Raw genomic sequence first — 16,491 nt, 5'->3', positions numbered from 1 at the left:
CTGTCCGGGACAATTTGGCCCCCTCTGCATTCACACAAGACACTCCTATTTATTCCTGTGTCCAGCTGGAGAGAGTTCCAAGCCCTCAGCTGAGCACTCTGAAGAATGCAGAGCAAGGCTGGTGGCAGGCTCGCTGGTGGAAACCTCCTGAGGGCTTGACGACCTGAACCCTCAACAAAGAGTGACTTGGTCTCTCTCCCCGTGTAGACTCTGAACCAAGCCGCTCTTTGTTGAGGGTTCAGGTCGTCAAGCCCTCAGGAGGTTTCCACCAGCGAGCCTGCCACCAGCCTTGCTCTGCATTCTTCAGAGTGCTCAGCAGAGGGCTTGGAACTAGGTAAGTGGAGGTTGCAAACCATGCCTGCAGCCATGCTGGGCTTATAGCAGTGTTTTGTCTACCCCCAACAATGTTTTGAAAGGTTTTTATTTAACTCATCAACACTAAAAATGCTTTAGATTTTGAATAAAGTAGTTTTGCATTTTTTAAAAGTAATCTCTACCCCCAACGTGGGGCTCAAACTCATGACCCTGAGATCAGGAGTCACATGCTCTACCTACTGAGCCAGCCAAGCGCCCCCGAATAAAATGGTTTTATAAAGGTCTTGGCCCTCGTTTCAACATGGCAAATGTTCCCTAAAGCTGAATGGTAGCTGCTTTCTTTCTGGCAGGCTCTGTCATCTACAGTGCGCCACGGTCCCCGCCACTCCTTCACTTACTGTGCCCATTTGCCTGGCCCCCTGAGATAAGTGAGTTTGAGACGCATGCTGTATGTTGGATGAGAGAAAGACACTCTGGAATCAGTTAGGAAACAGACTCAGGAGTGTTCTACTCCACGGGGACCAACCCACAGATTGTGGATACCTGGCCCAGGCTGGATGAGCTATAAATAATCTATTATTTAATAAGTGTTTACCACAAGGTGTTTGCATTATCTAATTTACCCCTCTTATCCCTAGAAAGCAGACTGGAGATTTACTTGCATTTTACAGGTGAAGAAACTGTGGCTCAGAGCTTGCTCAAGGTGGAACCCCTAGCAAGTGGTCCAGCTGTGTTGGACCCTAAGTTATTCTGACTTTTTAAAGTGAGACTGGGTACTACCATGTCCCAATCCAGTCGTTTATTCCCGCCCTTGCGCAGAGAAGCCCTTCTCCACTTACCCCACCTCAGTCGGCCTTCTGCACTCTATCACATCACCATGTTTGTTTCTTCCATGGTCAGAAATTAACTTGTGCTTGGTACTGCTCAGATTTTGTCTCTTCCCTCCCCCAGCACCGGGCTTTAAGCCAGATTTCCTGTCTGTTCAGTTCACCACCGAACCTCCAGGGTTTAGCACAGATCGGGACACAGACAAGTGCTCAGTACGTATTTATTGAATAAATACATCTAACCCAGTCCCTGGACTGGGGGACAGAGAGGTAAAAAGACAAGGACAGGGAGATCCAGTGGCCACCAAAAGGGCGTAAGCCCCACAGGGTCACCAGCCTCCTCTGCTTTCAAGTTCTTCTACTTCACTGTCCTGAGCACATGGCGGGGGGGGGGGGGACACAGTAGATGCTCAATAAATGCTTAGTACACCTGTCTTAGCCTGCTGATGTCTTAACATCAGTAAGAGAGTGCCTCCTTAGTGCTCCTGGCCCCGTCGGACCATGATTCATGTTAGGGAGCCATCCGTGCCACCCTCTTGCCTCCATTCGCGCTCCACATCCTTGCAGGAGCTGTGTGACCTGAGCAGGGCTGGCATCACCCTTGGAGAGGGGGACTAGCCTGAGATGGTACAGCCGGTAGGGGCCAGGCCTGTCTGACTCGGAATCTGATGCTCCGTCCAGCCCAGGCTCTTCTTCCCAACCCCTCCTGAGTAGAGCCCAGGCTCGACTCGTGCTTCCCACAGGGTCAGGAGGTGAATGCTCAGCTGCCCTGGGAAACAAACAAAGAGACCACCAAGAGAATCCCTCTCCTCCCACTGGGAAGATTCTCAGGGATTCCCACAGCCCCGCCAGCCACCTCCTGCTTCCCTCCTCCCCATTTCCTTCCCCTGAGACTCGCTGGTGCTGAAGGTGAGCTGGAGTTAGATGACACAAGCGAGGCTGGGGGTGGAGAGCCTCTGTGTGCGCGTCTGTGCACGTGCGTGCGTGTGTGCGCGAGCGTGTGGGGGGAGCAGGGAAAAGAATCAGAACTAAGGGCAAACCTTCTAAGGGAGAATAAGGAGAGCTTAGGGAGTGTCACCCCTGTGCCAGGTACTGGCTCTGCTGAGAGATTTACGGGCACTATGACTTGCTGTCCCCCAAAACTGCTTGACCACAGTAATCCCCTGGGAGGACTTATTAAAGGGAGCCCCCCCAAAGTCAGGGTGCACTTTTCGTGCCCTTTGAAATGTTAACCATGTCAAAAGTCCCAAGGACAGAAACCACCCTTTGACAGTGCAATTATATACATTCCTTTTGTACTGATTTAGTTTGTGAATTCTTTTTTTAAAGATTTTATTTATTTATTTGACAGAGAGAGAGAGACAGCAAGAGCAGGAACACAAGCAGGGGGAGTGGGAGAGGGAGAAGCAGGCTTCCTGCTGAGCAAGGAGCCCGATGTGGGGCCCCAATCCCAGGACCCTGGGATCACGACCTGAGCTGAAGGCAGACGCTTAACTGACTGAGCCACCCAGGTGCCCCTAGTTTGTGAATTTTTAATAAGACATTTTTATTTACTTTTTTTTGGTTCCAGTCGACCTTTGCTGTCTTCCAAAAAACATTAAGTGAAAATTTCATTATTTGAAATTCAGAACAACCCGAGCGCCCATTCGTGGGTGACTGGACACACAAACTATAGTGTATCTGTACATTGGAATGCTGCTTGACAATTAACTGTTGATACACGCAGCGAGGGTGAACCTCAAAATAATGATGCTGAGTTAAAGAAGCCAGACAAAAGATAGGATATACTATATGGTTCTATTTCTATCAAATTTTAGAAAATGCAAACTAATGATTGCAGATAAGCAGTGCAGAATGTGGCTAAGTGGTTGTCTGGGAGGAGAGGGGAGAGGGAGATATTACAAAAGGGAACAAGGAGAGTTTTGGGGGTGATAAGTACATTTATTGTCTTGATTGTAACAATGGCTGTATAGTATGTCAAGGCTTACCGAAACACACACTTTAGGTATTTGCAGCTGATGTGTGTCAGTTATACCTTACTAAAGCTGTAACAATGGGGGCACCTGGCTGGCTCAGTTGGAAGACTGTGGGATTCTTTTTTTTTTTAATTAAAAAAATTTTTTTTCAAAAGATGTTATTTATTTATTTGATAGAGAGAGAGCACAAGCAGGGGGAGTGGCAGGCAGAGGCAGAGGGAGAAGCAGGCTCCCTGCTGAGCAGGGAGCCTGACGCAGGACTTGATCCCAGGACCCTGGGATCATGACCTGAGCAGAAGGCAGTTGCTTAACCAAATGAGCCACCCAGGTGCCCGAGTGTGGGATTCTTGATCTCAGGTAGTAAGTTCAAGCCCCACGCTGGGTATAGTGATTACTTAAATAAGATCTTTAAAAAAAAAAAAAAAGAAAAGAAATTTGTCACAATGAGTGTAACTATAATAAACCTTCGAAATACAAAAATTATTATTCAAAATCCATAAAACTAAATAAGCATAAAGAAATTTAGAGGGGCACCTGGGTGGCTCAGATGGTTAAGCGTCTGACTCTTGATTTCAGCTCAGGTCATGATCTCAGGGTCATGAGATTGAGCCCCACATCGGGCTCCCAGCTCAGCAGGGAGTCTGTTTGAGATTCTCTCCCTCTCCCTCTACCCCTGCCTGCTCTCTCTCTAAAATAAATAAGTCAATCTTTATTATTTATTTATTTATTTATTTTTACATATTTTATTTATTTATTTGACAGAGAGAGACACAGTGAGAGAGGGAACACAAGCAGAGGGAGTGGGAGAGGGAGAAGCAGGCTTCCCGCCGAGCAGGGAGCCCGATGCGGCACTCGATCCCAGAACCCTGGGATCATGCCCTGAGCTGAAGGCAGACGCTTAACGACTGAGCCACCCAGGTGCCCCAGTAAGTCAATCTTAAAAAAAAAAAAAAGAAATTTAGATAATTAAGCTTCAGTGTTCTTTGTAAATTTGTAGCTTTTATAGTTCTGAAATAGAAGTCCACTTAATAGACTATACTTCTGCTAAAGCTTCAAAGTGCACTAAAATTTAGAATACCAAAGCCTCCTAGGTCTGTAGACTCACTGGAGGAGTCTTACTAAGTACGATGGAAAACAGCATCATCTCTTTCTCTTTTTTCCTCTCTCTTCTGTCTTTCCACAAACCCACGAGGTAGGTGCTTCTATCAGCTTCGTTCTATAGCTGAGGGGTTCAAGGCTCAGAGGGGCTGGGTGAATTGCCCTAGGTCACATAGGCAGTTAAAAGCAGTGCTAGAATCCGGGCCCCAGGCAGTCTGATGCAAAGCCTGCACTTGGGGTAACTCAGGCAGGGTGGGGGGACTTGTATTTCCAAACTCCACCAAGCCCTGTGCCCTGTTAGCTACTGACTACAAGGCTGGCAGGATCCCAGGCTGATGCATACCCCACTCACATCAAAGGGCCCCAGGCTTCAAAGGCAGGTTAAAGGGAGATGCACATAGCTGGCTGGGTATGCAGGAAAGGCCCAGGAGGGCTAATATGATTAACCAGAGACCCAGTGGGGCAGGAAGAGTCTTCATGGAGCAGATAATTCAATGGAAGGAACTTGAAAACATTCTCACCGCCCCCCGCCCCCCAGCATCTTTCATTCTATTGCTACTAACAGACACTGTAGACACGTGGGAATTAGGGGTGAGGTGGGGGCCGTTCCACAGACGGAAAAACACGTTGGAAACCAGTTGTTACCAATTTTATGCCAGGCATAGTGCTGAGTGCTTTGGACACAGGCCTCATGCACAACTCCCTTCACATTGTATTCTATAGGTATAATTATTCCCATTTTACTGATGAGAAAGCTGAGGCTTGGATTGCTTAAATACTTGCCCGAGGTCACATTGATACTAAGCTGCTGAGCTGGAATTGGAGCCTAGGTCCGTTTTGACTCTAACCCTCGTTCAACATCCTATCATATGGAAGCGGACAATCAGCGAAGACCCCCGGGTGTTCTTCTGGTCTTTTCTTCACTCTGGTGTGAGTGTGGCAGGCACAGGAGGTGGTGGCCCTGGGCCTGGTTGCACACTTACCACATTTGCATCTTTGGGGGGCAGGGACTGGGTAATCCAGTGCTGAGATCAGGTCCCCAGGATTTGAGATATTATAGATCTACAAGACCCCCCACACCCCCACTTTATCCTGCGGCTCCCATATCCAACCCCCACACCTCAATCACTCCCTTGACAGCTGACACTCAGAGCCAGGGGACCAGGTTTATGAGGTGTGGGAAAGGCTACCCTGGCTTCCCTCCAAGGAGACCCTGGCCCAGTTCCTACTCCTGGCTCACAGCACCCCTGCCCTTGCCTCTCCCACCTCATCCCTCCGCTCCCCTTTTCTGTCCTTCCTGTGGGCTGCACCCCCAAAACGCTGTCCTTTCCCCACTGGTAAGATTTAAGATCACGCAACCCTTTATCTGCCTGTAACTGCCTCAGGTCCTGAGCTGCTCCAGCAGAGCTGGAGGGACTGGTAATAGAAACTGACAGGCTGGGGCATCCAGCCAAGAAAACCCTCCTCCAGGCCCAGGTCAGGGAAGCCAAGAGGGGGAGATGGTATTGGTTTAAATTAGTACCAATTAGACTTGCAGTATGTTGGGGGGAGGTGAAGGGAGTTGGGACACCTGGGATCTCCTCTCAGCTCAGTCCACACCAGCATGTGACCTTGGCCAGGGCACATGGCCCCAGGGCGCCTGTTTCCGCATTTGGCATGATTCCAGGGCCCTTACATCATGCCCCCTATGACCCACCTCCTCTTGGACTAGGAGCTTCCAGGGGGCAGAAGTCTCCTTTTGACCCCTGCACTCAGTGCCCTGTGTACAGTAGGTGCTAATAAATGAGGCGCAAAAGGGGCAGAGAGCCTGCGTTCCCCAGGAAGTTTGGTAGCTGTCACAGGGAGGTGGCCGAGGTGGAGGAAAGGAGCGTCGGCTGGCCCAGGAGTCCGACCTGTGCCCTTCAGCGTGTATGCCTGCCTCTGGTTCGCGTCCTTGTTTGTGGAGAAGGGTCGGAAAGGGATGTGAGCGGGCGGTGCCCAGTCCTCCTGGCGCACCCAGCACTGCGCTGGCCCAGCCCAGGTGCTCCGAGACTGCGGACCCGGCCGGACGGCAGCTGAGCGGCTGCAGAGCGTGAGGGGACAGGAAGCCCGAGGCGGTGGTGAGTGTCCCGGGGCCGGGAGGGCGGGGGCGCCCCCTCCCCAAGCCGTCCACCCCCCCCCCCCGGGCCTGAACGCACTGCGGAGTCGCCCCAGTCCTGTCTTCTGCGCCCGCGACTTGGCGCCGCCCCACGGGCATCTCCCCAGTCCTGCGGGTCTTGCCGCCACGGGGTCCTGGACGTGAGCCCCGCCAAACGGGGGCACTCCGAGGTGAGCCCCCGCCTGGGCAGCAGGGTGGTCAGGGCTCTGGGGGCGGCTGGATGCGTCCCTCTCCCACCTGCTCCATCCCCACTCTGGGCCTCTGTCCAATAGCCTAATTCTCCTGTCACTCCCTGGAGGGGTGGCATGTGCCTGCTCTGTAAACCAGGAGCCCGAGGATAAAGTCGTAATTCAGGGCCATCTGCAGAGCCTCCAGGAGGTGCCAGGCTAGCTCTGGGACGGGGCTGTGACAGGAGGGGCGGGTCACACACACACACACCACTACCCCCCCCTTTGTCCTTCTCAGTGTTTCCTGCCCCCAGGAGTTGCTGCTGGTCCTGGGCTCACTGAGAGCAGGGCTGTCCCCACACCCTCCAGCCCCCGGGGAGCCCAGGCTACACCAGCAGCTGCTGCAGTGTACCACGGTGCAACGCGCACCCGAGCCAGACCATGGGAAACGCTGTGCACACTTGTCTCCTTTGGTGCTCACAGCTCTACGGAGTGGGCACTGAGAGGTCCTGTCACGTGCTTGAGGTCATGGCAACCACAGGTGGAATTACCCTGAAGCTAATGAAGTGTAAGTTTCAGACCTTTCCAAGGCCCCCCACCCTATTTTGTATGTGTACTTTTGTATTTTCTTTTAACGACTCCCTCCCCCAACAGTGTGAGAGTCTCAGGCCCCACAACAAGTGATCTCTCTTGGGTACCTCCTCTCTCTGCAGTCCTCTGCCACACTGTCCAGGGGTGTGTGTGTGTGTGTGTGTGTGTGTGTGTGTGTGTGTGTGTGTGTGTGTGTGTGTGTGCGCGCGCGCGCGCAGGCCTGGCAGGGAGGGAAGGGCACCCAGACCTGGTCAAGGAGCTCCCATGACCACACCATGATTCTTGGCTTCCCAGGGCTCCAAACAGCCTGCTCCCTCCCCCATCACCCACCCCCTTTGTCTGCTGTGGAAAGAGCCAGCTTGAGTGGAGCCCTCCTGTGACCTGGGACCTCTCTGTGGGGCTCAGTTACGCTCATCAGTGGAAGGGGTGGTCATTGACTGCAGAAACCAGGGGGAAAGGGGATGGAGCAGAAGAGGCTCTGGAAAGCTGCTGGGTCCTACAGCCCGTCCAAAGTTCCTCTATTTGCCTCCCTGCCCCTAATCCCATCAGCACACACCACCACGGTGCCCTGACACCCCATCTTTACAGCTATGCACCCCAGTTCTCTTCCCGCTGCTGCATCTTCTCCTCACAGCCAGGTTGGTGGTGGGTTCTGCTTCCCCACAATCCCTGCCTTCACCCCCGAGAGCGCCTCCTGCTGTCCCAACCCACCGTGCTTGGGTTCTGGGACACTGCTGCCAAATTGGTTCTAGCCCTGCCTGACCTCACACCAGCCTTTGACACAGTTGAAACACTTCCCTGTCCCTTGGGTTTCGTGCCACGCAGCTTCCCTTCCACCTCCCTGGCTGTTCCTGCTCAGTCCCTATCCTCTGCCTCTTCTTCCTTCGCTTGCCTCCACCCCACCTCTGCTCCGCTCAGATGGCTCTCCTGACTGCCCACTACTCGCTTCTCCTGGAGGCTTTGAACCCCACCTGATACCCATGGTGCCCTGTCTTTCTCTACCCCAGACCACTCCTCGGAGCCCGGGACCCTTGATCCACCACCCACCTGGGCATCTCCCCTGGGCTCCCTTGGGACATCTTGAGCCCCCCCACCCCCACCCCATCTAGGACTGAGCTCTGTCTGTGTTCCTTGCTCACTGTTCCCATCACACTCAAGCCCCTCCCTCGACCCAGTTACTCAACCCTGATTCCCTCAACACTCCAACATCCAATCCAATGCCAGCCCCGTTGATTTTGCTTCCCAAATCATTCTCTAGAACCTGTCTGTTCCTCTCCATCTCCTCTGTCACCACCCTGGTACCAGCCACCACCATCTCTCGCCTGGACAACTGCAGTGGCCTTCTTGCTGGTCTTCCTCCGCCGCCCCCCATAAGCCACTCCTCTTGGGAGCTGCTATCATAGATGGGACTGTAGTGCTTCCCTCATGAAGAGCCTTCAGAGCCTCCTACCACCTTTAGGATCAAATACAAGCTCCTGAAGCCCGCCTCCACCCCCCACCCCTCCGCAGGCCTTGGCACTCTCTGGCTACACGAGCCTTCTCTCAGTTCCTGGGCTTTGATGAGCTTCTTCCCACCTCAGGGTCTTTGTCCTTGCTGTACCGTCTGCCTGGAATGCCCTTTCTCCCACTCTGCCTGGCAGACACCTCTTCAGCCTTCAAGTCTTTGCTTAAATATGACTTCCCTAGGGAGGCCTCTCCCCACCACCTTGTCCAAAGATGACCTCCCCCCACACACACTCCTTCCAAATACCCCATATGTTTCCTTCAGAGGACTTATTGTCAGCTCTAGTTTCGTCTTTACCCGTGGGGGCTACTGGTTTATGTCAGCCTCCGCCACCAGACTGTAAGCACCTCCAGGGCTGTTCACTCTACTGTCTGTGTTGTTCTGCATCTCTACGTTTGTTACGGGGCTAAGCACACAGTGGGCACCCAGGAGCTACCTGTTCTGGGGGAGAGGAGAGGCGAGGCTGTCCTGTTGCCATGTGGCCAGCAGGTGGCCTCCCAGGACAGAATTTCATGGGTCCTCCCATTCCAGACTGCTCCCCTGGTCTCCGGGCCCCTAGCTGCTGGAAATCCAAAAGTCAGGTATGGGAGCCAGCCTGCCCCCTGCACTTCTTTGAGACTTGTGGTTCCTCGTTGTGTGTGTGTGTGTGTGTGTGTGTGTGTGTGTGTGTGTGTGTGTGTGTGTGTTTAAGATTTATTTATTTGAGAGAGAGAGGGTGGGGGGAGAGGGGCAGAGGGGAGAGAGAGAGAATGTCAAGCCGACTCCCCGCTGAGTGAGGAGCCCTACATCAGCGCATCTCACGACCCTGAGATCGTGACCTGCACTGAAATCAAGAGCGGGGTGCCCAACTGACTGAGCCACCCATGCACCCAACCCCCTTTTTCTTTAAGTATTGGTTAAAGAGTATTGGTCAAAATATCATGGTTATTTTGGCCCACATCTCCTGCAGAGGTCTGGTGGCAGCTTAAGCCAGAGACTGGATCTAACCCAGTTTCCCCCTTGGTGACAGTGCAGAGCTCCAGAACCAATGACTAATGGGAAACAAGGTGACTTGGTCCTGTGGAAAGGCCGTCCTCCTGGTGGTCAGTGTGAAGGCTTTGGAGCCCAGTTGCCTGGGAAGCTCTGTTGCTTACTTGTTGTGAGATTTGGGGCAAGTCAGTTAACCAATCCATGGCTGCTTTTCTGTAAAGATGAGACTAGCCCTTGCCTCATAGGGTCATTGTGAGACCAGACTGAGGAAATACGTGGAAAGTATTTAGAATGGTGCCTGGTGTGGAGTGAATGCTCCGTGAAGGACAGCTCAGTGGAACAATTCTTTACCCCCTGCCGGAACCCCCAATCGCAGGTGCCGGAGAGATTGCCCACGGTGGCACCGGGCAGCCTCGCACGTGCACACAGGGATGAGCACAGGAACAGCACACGGTGCTCCCAGCCACAGCTCAGGCGGGCCAAGGTGCCTCCCGTGCCAGGACGGGGGAGTCCAGCAGATGCCCTGTCACCTTCCTGGCACTGTGCTCAGTGCCACTGGCTTGACAGGACAGGTTGCCATGGCAGCCGGGGATGGGGCCGGGGGGGGGGGGGGACAGTGGCTGGCCTTGGCCGAGCTCTCTGGCTTTTTAGAAGGGACTGGCTTCCTGCCAAAGCCCAGGCCCTCCTGCTGCCCAGCTGCCCAGCTGGCTTGGGTAGCCATGGCCACACCCGGAGCGCACTCCAGCTTCCCTGCCCTGGGAACTGGGACGCTGAGCCAGCCCCGGGCACATGCCCCTTTTGCCCATTCCTCACACTCTACTAGAAAGGTCTGGCGTGGGCCTTTCTCCTCTGTTCCATGGTGAACCCCTCAGGAGTTCGGGTTGCGCCCAGCACATAGTGGCCTGTCTGGCATGTTTGTGGGATGGATGAAAACACAAAAAAATGAATTCCCTCTCACCACCTAGAAGAGAGTAACATTGCGAGACATAATCTGACCTGCTCTAGAGATGGCCTTTTCATCCCACAAAGACTTATTAAGTGGCTACTACTGTATACCAACCTTTGCTCTGGGTGGAGTCCAGATATGAACCCAGATGGACATGTCTTTGCTCTCATGGAGCTGACGGCCTTGGAGGTGGGGGAGACATAAACATCCGATGGTAATCCCCGTGCCGGGGATTATCCAGGGCTTGGCAACACTGAGGGAACGAGCGGTGGCTTCAGGTGGGGCAGCAGGGAAGACCACTCCAAGGAGGCCACACTTGAGCAAAGGTCTAAGCAGAAGGAAGGAAGGCCTGGAGGAAGAGCATTCTAGGAAGAGGGACCAGCCAGTGCAAAGGCCCTGAGGAGGTCCCACGGTTGGCCCGTTGGAAGAACTCAAGCAAGTTAGGCTGGAACTCGGTGGGTGAAGGGGCTGAGGAAGACAACACAGCCCCAAGCTGCTGGGCTTTCACATCAGGATGTGTGCGTCCCTGTAACCCCTACCTGGAGCAACACGTAGAACATGCTCAGCACCCCAGAAGGTTCCTTCCGGCCCCCCTACCCCAGTCAGTGTCGCCCCTCACCCAGAGGTGGCCACTCTCTGACCTCGACCGTCACAGGCTAATGTGGTCTGTCCTAGGACTTTAGTTTGGTGGAGGACATCTTCTGCCACCGTCTCATCTCTACCTGGCTTCTCTCACTCCTGGTGTCTGTGGGACTCGCCCAGGATATTGTACAGGTAGTTCATTCATTTTAGTTGCTGGGGGTATTCCATTATGAGAGGATACCACGATTTGTTTATCTCCTCTCCTCTCCGTGGATGTTTGAGTTGCTCCCAGGATTTTCTCAGCTGGGGTTGGGCGTGGGGGTCTGCTGGCCTTCACTGGCCTGACAGGGACCCCGTGCTCCAGGGCTGCTACCAGGGAGAAGGGAGGGGAGAGGGGGCTTTGGGACTTTAGGGTCACCCCCTCCCCCGGGGGCTGTGCGGGGGTCTTTGCCTCCCGCACCCTAGTCTTCCTTCCTCAGAGCTGGACTTTGAGACCTTGGGGAGGCACTGGGTGTGGGTGTGGCTGACTATTGTCTCCATTCCGTGGGTTGTCCTTTTTAAAAAGTTGTGGTAAAATACACATGATCTAACATTGATCATTTTAACCACTTTTAAGTATACGGTACAGCGGCAGCAAATGCATCTTCATTGTGCAATCATCACGACCATCCATCTCCGGATTTCTCATTATCCCCCAGTGGAACTCTCTACCCATTAAACACTGACGCCGCGCAGAGGCTTTTGGAACAGCGGTTTTCCGAGGGGAGGCGGGAGGTGGCCTTCCCTGAGTGATCGGGGGGAAGCCTAGAGGAAGTGAGAGAGGGTGGAACAAAGGGATTTGTGGGGCACCCAGGGCCCCTGAGGGGAACACTCAGCATGCTCAGCTTCAAGACCCTGCTGGGGTTTTCCTGACTCCCGCACTGGGCTCTTCATTTCCTTCCTGCCCGCATCCTAGCTGCTCCCTCTCTCCCCCTACAGGCATGGAGGGCGTTTTAACCCCTTCACCGCCTCGTGCCCGCAGCACTTCAGCCCTGCACCCGCACAGGCTGGGAGGTGGCTGGTGGCCCCACAAGGAGATTTGTCTAGAGGTTTCTAAATGTCAGATGTCAGCTAGGTGTGAGGTCAGAGCCAGGAGACCAACTTCCTGGGGGGTAGGAGGCGTGCTGAGTGGTGAGAGAAAGAAGGGCTTCATTCTCTTCTTAACCCCCTTGGGAAGGAGCCTCCTGGGGGAGTCTGGAGGTACAATATAATTAAGGTTTCTCCTGGTTCTGGAGGTTCCCACCAGCTTTGAAAGCCCTGGGGGTGTTAACAGCTGAAGACATCTGGGGCTGGGGGTATGAGATGGGTATTTCTCAAATATTTGAAAGAAAGAGGTACTTAGTGAAATGTGATCTGGTGCTCCCATAGGTGGGGGGAACATGACCCGCTGAGGACCGAGGGGAGTGTCTGGGAGGTGGGTGTCAGATTCATGTTAGGAAAAAGACGAAAGACGTCCTCATGCCAGTCACAGTTGATCAGGGAAGGCTCCCTAGGGAGCTCACTCCCTGTCCCTGGGAGGATTACAGTCAGGTAGCAGTTTACTGGCTGGACACAGGGCTCTGGAGTCAGAGAGGGCTGGGGGCCATTGGGTGAGTTCCTCAACCTCTCTGTGCCTCTGTTTCTTCATAAAATAGGAATGGTAATGGGATATACTTTTCAAAAAGTGAGGAATGAGGTTGTGGATATGAAGTTTAACACAGTGCGGAGCACTTAGAAAGCACCCTGTGAAGGACGGGGTATTTGTGGGGAGCACTCTTGGGTGAGGTGGGGGGGTTCCATTAAATCCTCGCCAGGGATCCTTCAGCCCTGATGTTCCATGGAAGGGGAACCACGGGGGTTATTCTGACAGAGTTCAGAGTTGTCTGAGTTTGTCACCTGCCACCAGATGTCCCCCTACCCACCACAGATGGGATGTGAGGCGAGTACCTCGTGTTTCTGTGTAAGACAAGAGTTATTGATTCCATTTGACAGATGAGGCCAGAGAAGTCCCTTGACTTGCCCAGTGTGGACGTGGTGAGGCAGGAGCTGGGTTAGGGCCTTGGGTCTCCGGAAGTCCGGTCAGGGCCCTGAACACCTGACCTGTCTGGGCAGGGCCCCTTGGTTTTCCACTGAGCTAGAGGGGTTACCTGACTGTCTTGCTGGGAATAAGGCTGGGTGAGGGGCACCAGGCACGGTTTTGAAGGAAGCTTCCTTCAGGTCTCAAGTGTGGAGTTCTCTGTCTTTGTCCCAGGAGGAGCCCCTGCCCAGGGCCTCTTGTGGACCCCCTGTAGTGGACAGAGCCCAGCAGGGTTTGGCCTCAGGAGAGCCATCCTCAGATGAGTGACGTCACCATCTGAGCCTCATTGCTTTGGGAGTGGGAGTGGTGGCTATGTCCCAATGTGGCTGAGAATAATCGACATGGTACATTCGAGAAAGCCCTTCGTAACCCAAAAAAACCCATGGACCTTGGCCCCAAGCTTGGCATATGGTAACTACTCCCTGTTTTCTTCCTTGTTTTCGCTGCCGAAACCGCCTCTCACCGAGGAAGCCGCTGCCCTGCAGTGGTTGCTGGGGGTGGGGGTGGGGGCTGGCCAGTTACTCATGAATTCAGGAAGCTGCTCGTACATGCCATGGCCCGGGCTGGCACACAGACATGAACGCGGCACGTTCCCCGCCCTCCGGGAGTCCACTGCCTGGTGCTGGAAGGGACAGGCGAGCCACGACCCATGGGTCCCGCTGCGGGTGGCAGCCTTGCGAAGGGGTGCTCTGAGCTCCCTTCCAGAGAACTGGCTGCCCCCGGCGGCCCCACGCTTCAGGGTCCACTGCTGCCTTCACACTCAGGCCACCATCCGCTCGGGGCTGCTCCCGGACCATGGCCGAGCCCAGCTGAGGCACTAGCTGGGCCACGCTTGCCAGAAGCAGAAGCAGGACTGCTTTACTGGGTAGCCTTTGCTTTGACTGCCCCCTTGGCCTGGCCGCGGTGTATTCGGGCCTGTGCCAGGTCTTGGGCTCTTCCTTCCCACCCTCCTTCCTGCAGCACCGCCCCCCTCACAGGTGTCAGGCCTGCAGGGCACTCTGAATGCTCTCCCTTCTACTCCTGCCTCTCTACCCAGTCTTTCACCTGCGTTCCCCCAGCAAGCCTCTGGCATGGCTAACTTTGCCTCGCGGTCTGCTTTCCAGGGGGTCATTACTGACATCCAGTATAAAGTGGCACCTTCACGCTGGGTGGCAGGCCAGAAGGGACCTCAGATGTCTCTCTCGGATTGCTGGAGCGTGGGGGCTGCCAAGTGTTATGGATGGAGAAGGGTGAGCTCTGAAGTCAGGCTGCCTGGTGAGAATCCCTGCTCTGCCCCTTACCAGCTCTGTGCCCTGGGCAGGTTAGTTCCCCTCCCCAAGCCTCAGTTTCCTCGTCTGCTAAAGGAGATCAGGATGATTCCTGCCTCATCGGGATGGAGGCAGCCTTCCGTGATTTAACGCACAGGGACTGTGACACAGAGGGAACGCTCGGTGTCTGTCCTTCCCTGTAGGAGGGAAGGCGGTGCAGAGGAGGGAGCAAGATGCCATCTCTGAGTCTGCTGCATCTAGCTCCAGAAAGCACTCCGGGTTTGGTGGAGGGGCTGCATGTACTTCTCTGAGCCTTGGCCAGCACATGTTTTTTTTTTTTTTAAGATTTTATTTATCTATTTGAGAGAGAGAACAAGAGCATGAGCACAGGCAGAGGGAGGAGCAGGCTCCCCACTGAGCAGGGAGCCCCATGTGGGACTCGATCCCAGGACCCTGGTGCCCTGGCCGGCACACTCTTAAGAGGAGTTGGCACCACCCGGCGCCCTATCAGCTGCAGGTGGGAGTGTGGCATTGGTGCTGATCGGAGGGGGAGGCCAGAATCTTAGCACAAGGGCAGGTGGCTGAGAGTTGGAATGGCCGGTTGCAGCTGGAAGAACGCTTCAAAATTATTGGCCCAGTGGTTCCCCAAACACCAGACGCGACTACAGCCTTAGAACCAGCCAGTGGGTTCTCCCAGGCTCCGGCCCTGGAGATCCTAGCTTAGGAGGACTGGAGTGGAGCCTAGGGGTCTGAGGCTGAACCTTTCTCGCTGGCAATTCAAATGGGCACACAGGCAGGCCGGGGAACAACTCTCCAGTCCTGGCCTGAGATTTACCCCTGACTGCCAGGACAGTGAATGCCTGTCTCAGATGGCCTGCGGGGGGTGCCTGGACGGGCCTCCCAAGCCAGCCGAGCTTCAGGGGCCTCCGGTTTCTGAGAATATGCATGGTGTGCCATTATGCTTCCGAGTTTGTTTTGGAGAGGAACAGCCTCTAATGAGCTGGCCTGTTTCCCTGTGGCTTTGAACTGCCCAGGCCCACTGCCGGGCGCCTCCAAGACCGCAAAGGGAGAGCGGGGTGGTGTCTGTCCTTTCTGAGAGGCCTAGTTCTAGGCCATCAAAGACAAAGAAGGAGACTGGGTCAGGTAGTGAGTTGCTGGTCTCTGGGAACAGTCAAGTGGAGGCAGGGACCACTACCTTTGGCGATTTCATACGGGGAATCCTTCCATGTCCGGCAGGGCACACTGACTCGCCCCTCAGTCTTTGTTCCTGTAAACTGCCTTTATTACATCCATTGCATCCTGATGCAGGTGGGGGTAAAATGGTGTGATGTCGAGGGGTTGCCTTAAAATCCTCCAGCAAGAAAAGCAAAAGAGAAAAAGACATAACAGGAGATGGAGCGGGGTTGGCAAAACTGTGATAGTTGTGCTATCTGGATGATGGGCACATAGAATCGAGTGTACTCGTCTCTGTTTTGGTGTGAATATACAATGTTCAAAATAAAAACTAAAAATGGCTCAGTTATCAGAACGTGTCCCAGATGCATGGGGTAAAAAATTCTACTGTACAAAAGGATAATGAGTGGAAGGCCAGTCGGTTGCCCTTCCTCAGGCCCCATTTCCGTTGCGAGGGCTGAGCCCCCTTCCCAGCATCTTCCGTAGCCTGTAGACCATGAGCATGGGCATACAAATCTATGAGCTCACTTTTAAAAGTTATTTTAAAATAGATAACATATCCATGTGGAACAAAATTCAAATGCACGGGAAGGTGTACAGCAAAAAGCATCCCTCCTGTCCGAGGCCCCAGCCACCTGAGTTCCTGGAGGCAACTAAAGTTACTGGTTTCTTACCTGTCGTTCAGAGACAGTCAGTGCGTGCGTGTGTGTGTGCGTGTGCGTGCGCGCAGCTTCTCAAGTGTTAGAATATTAGAGAGTCTGTCCTATACTTTCTTCCCCTGGTTCCCTCCCATTACCTCCTCTCCCTCCTTCGCCTCCAACTTCTGCAGAGTTGAGTGAATGATGTTCCTGAACCCGCAGCACC

The sequence above is a fragment of the Eumetopias jubatus genome, unplaced genomic scaffold, assembly GCF_037043125.1.
Source record: "Eumetopias jubatus isolate StellerSeaLion01/CBP00866 unplaced genomic scaffold, mEumJub1_p1.0 scaffold_17, whole genome shotgun sequence".
In the NCBI taxonomy this organism is placed as follows: Eukaryota; Metazoa; Chordata; class Mammalia; order Carnivora; family Otariidae; genus Eumetopias; species Eumetopias jubatus.
The sequence above is the reverse complement of the archived record's forward strand: the minus strand, read 5'-3'. Positions refer to the sequence as shown.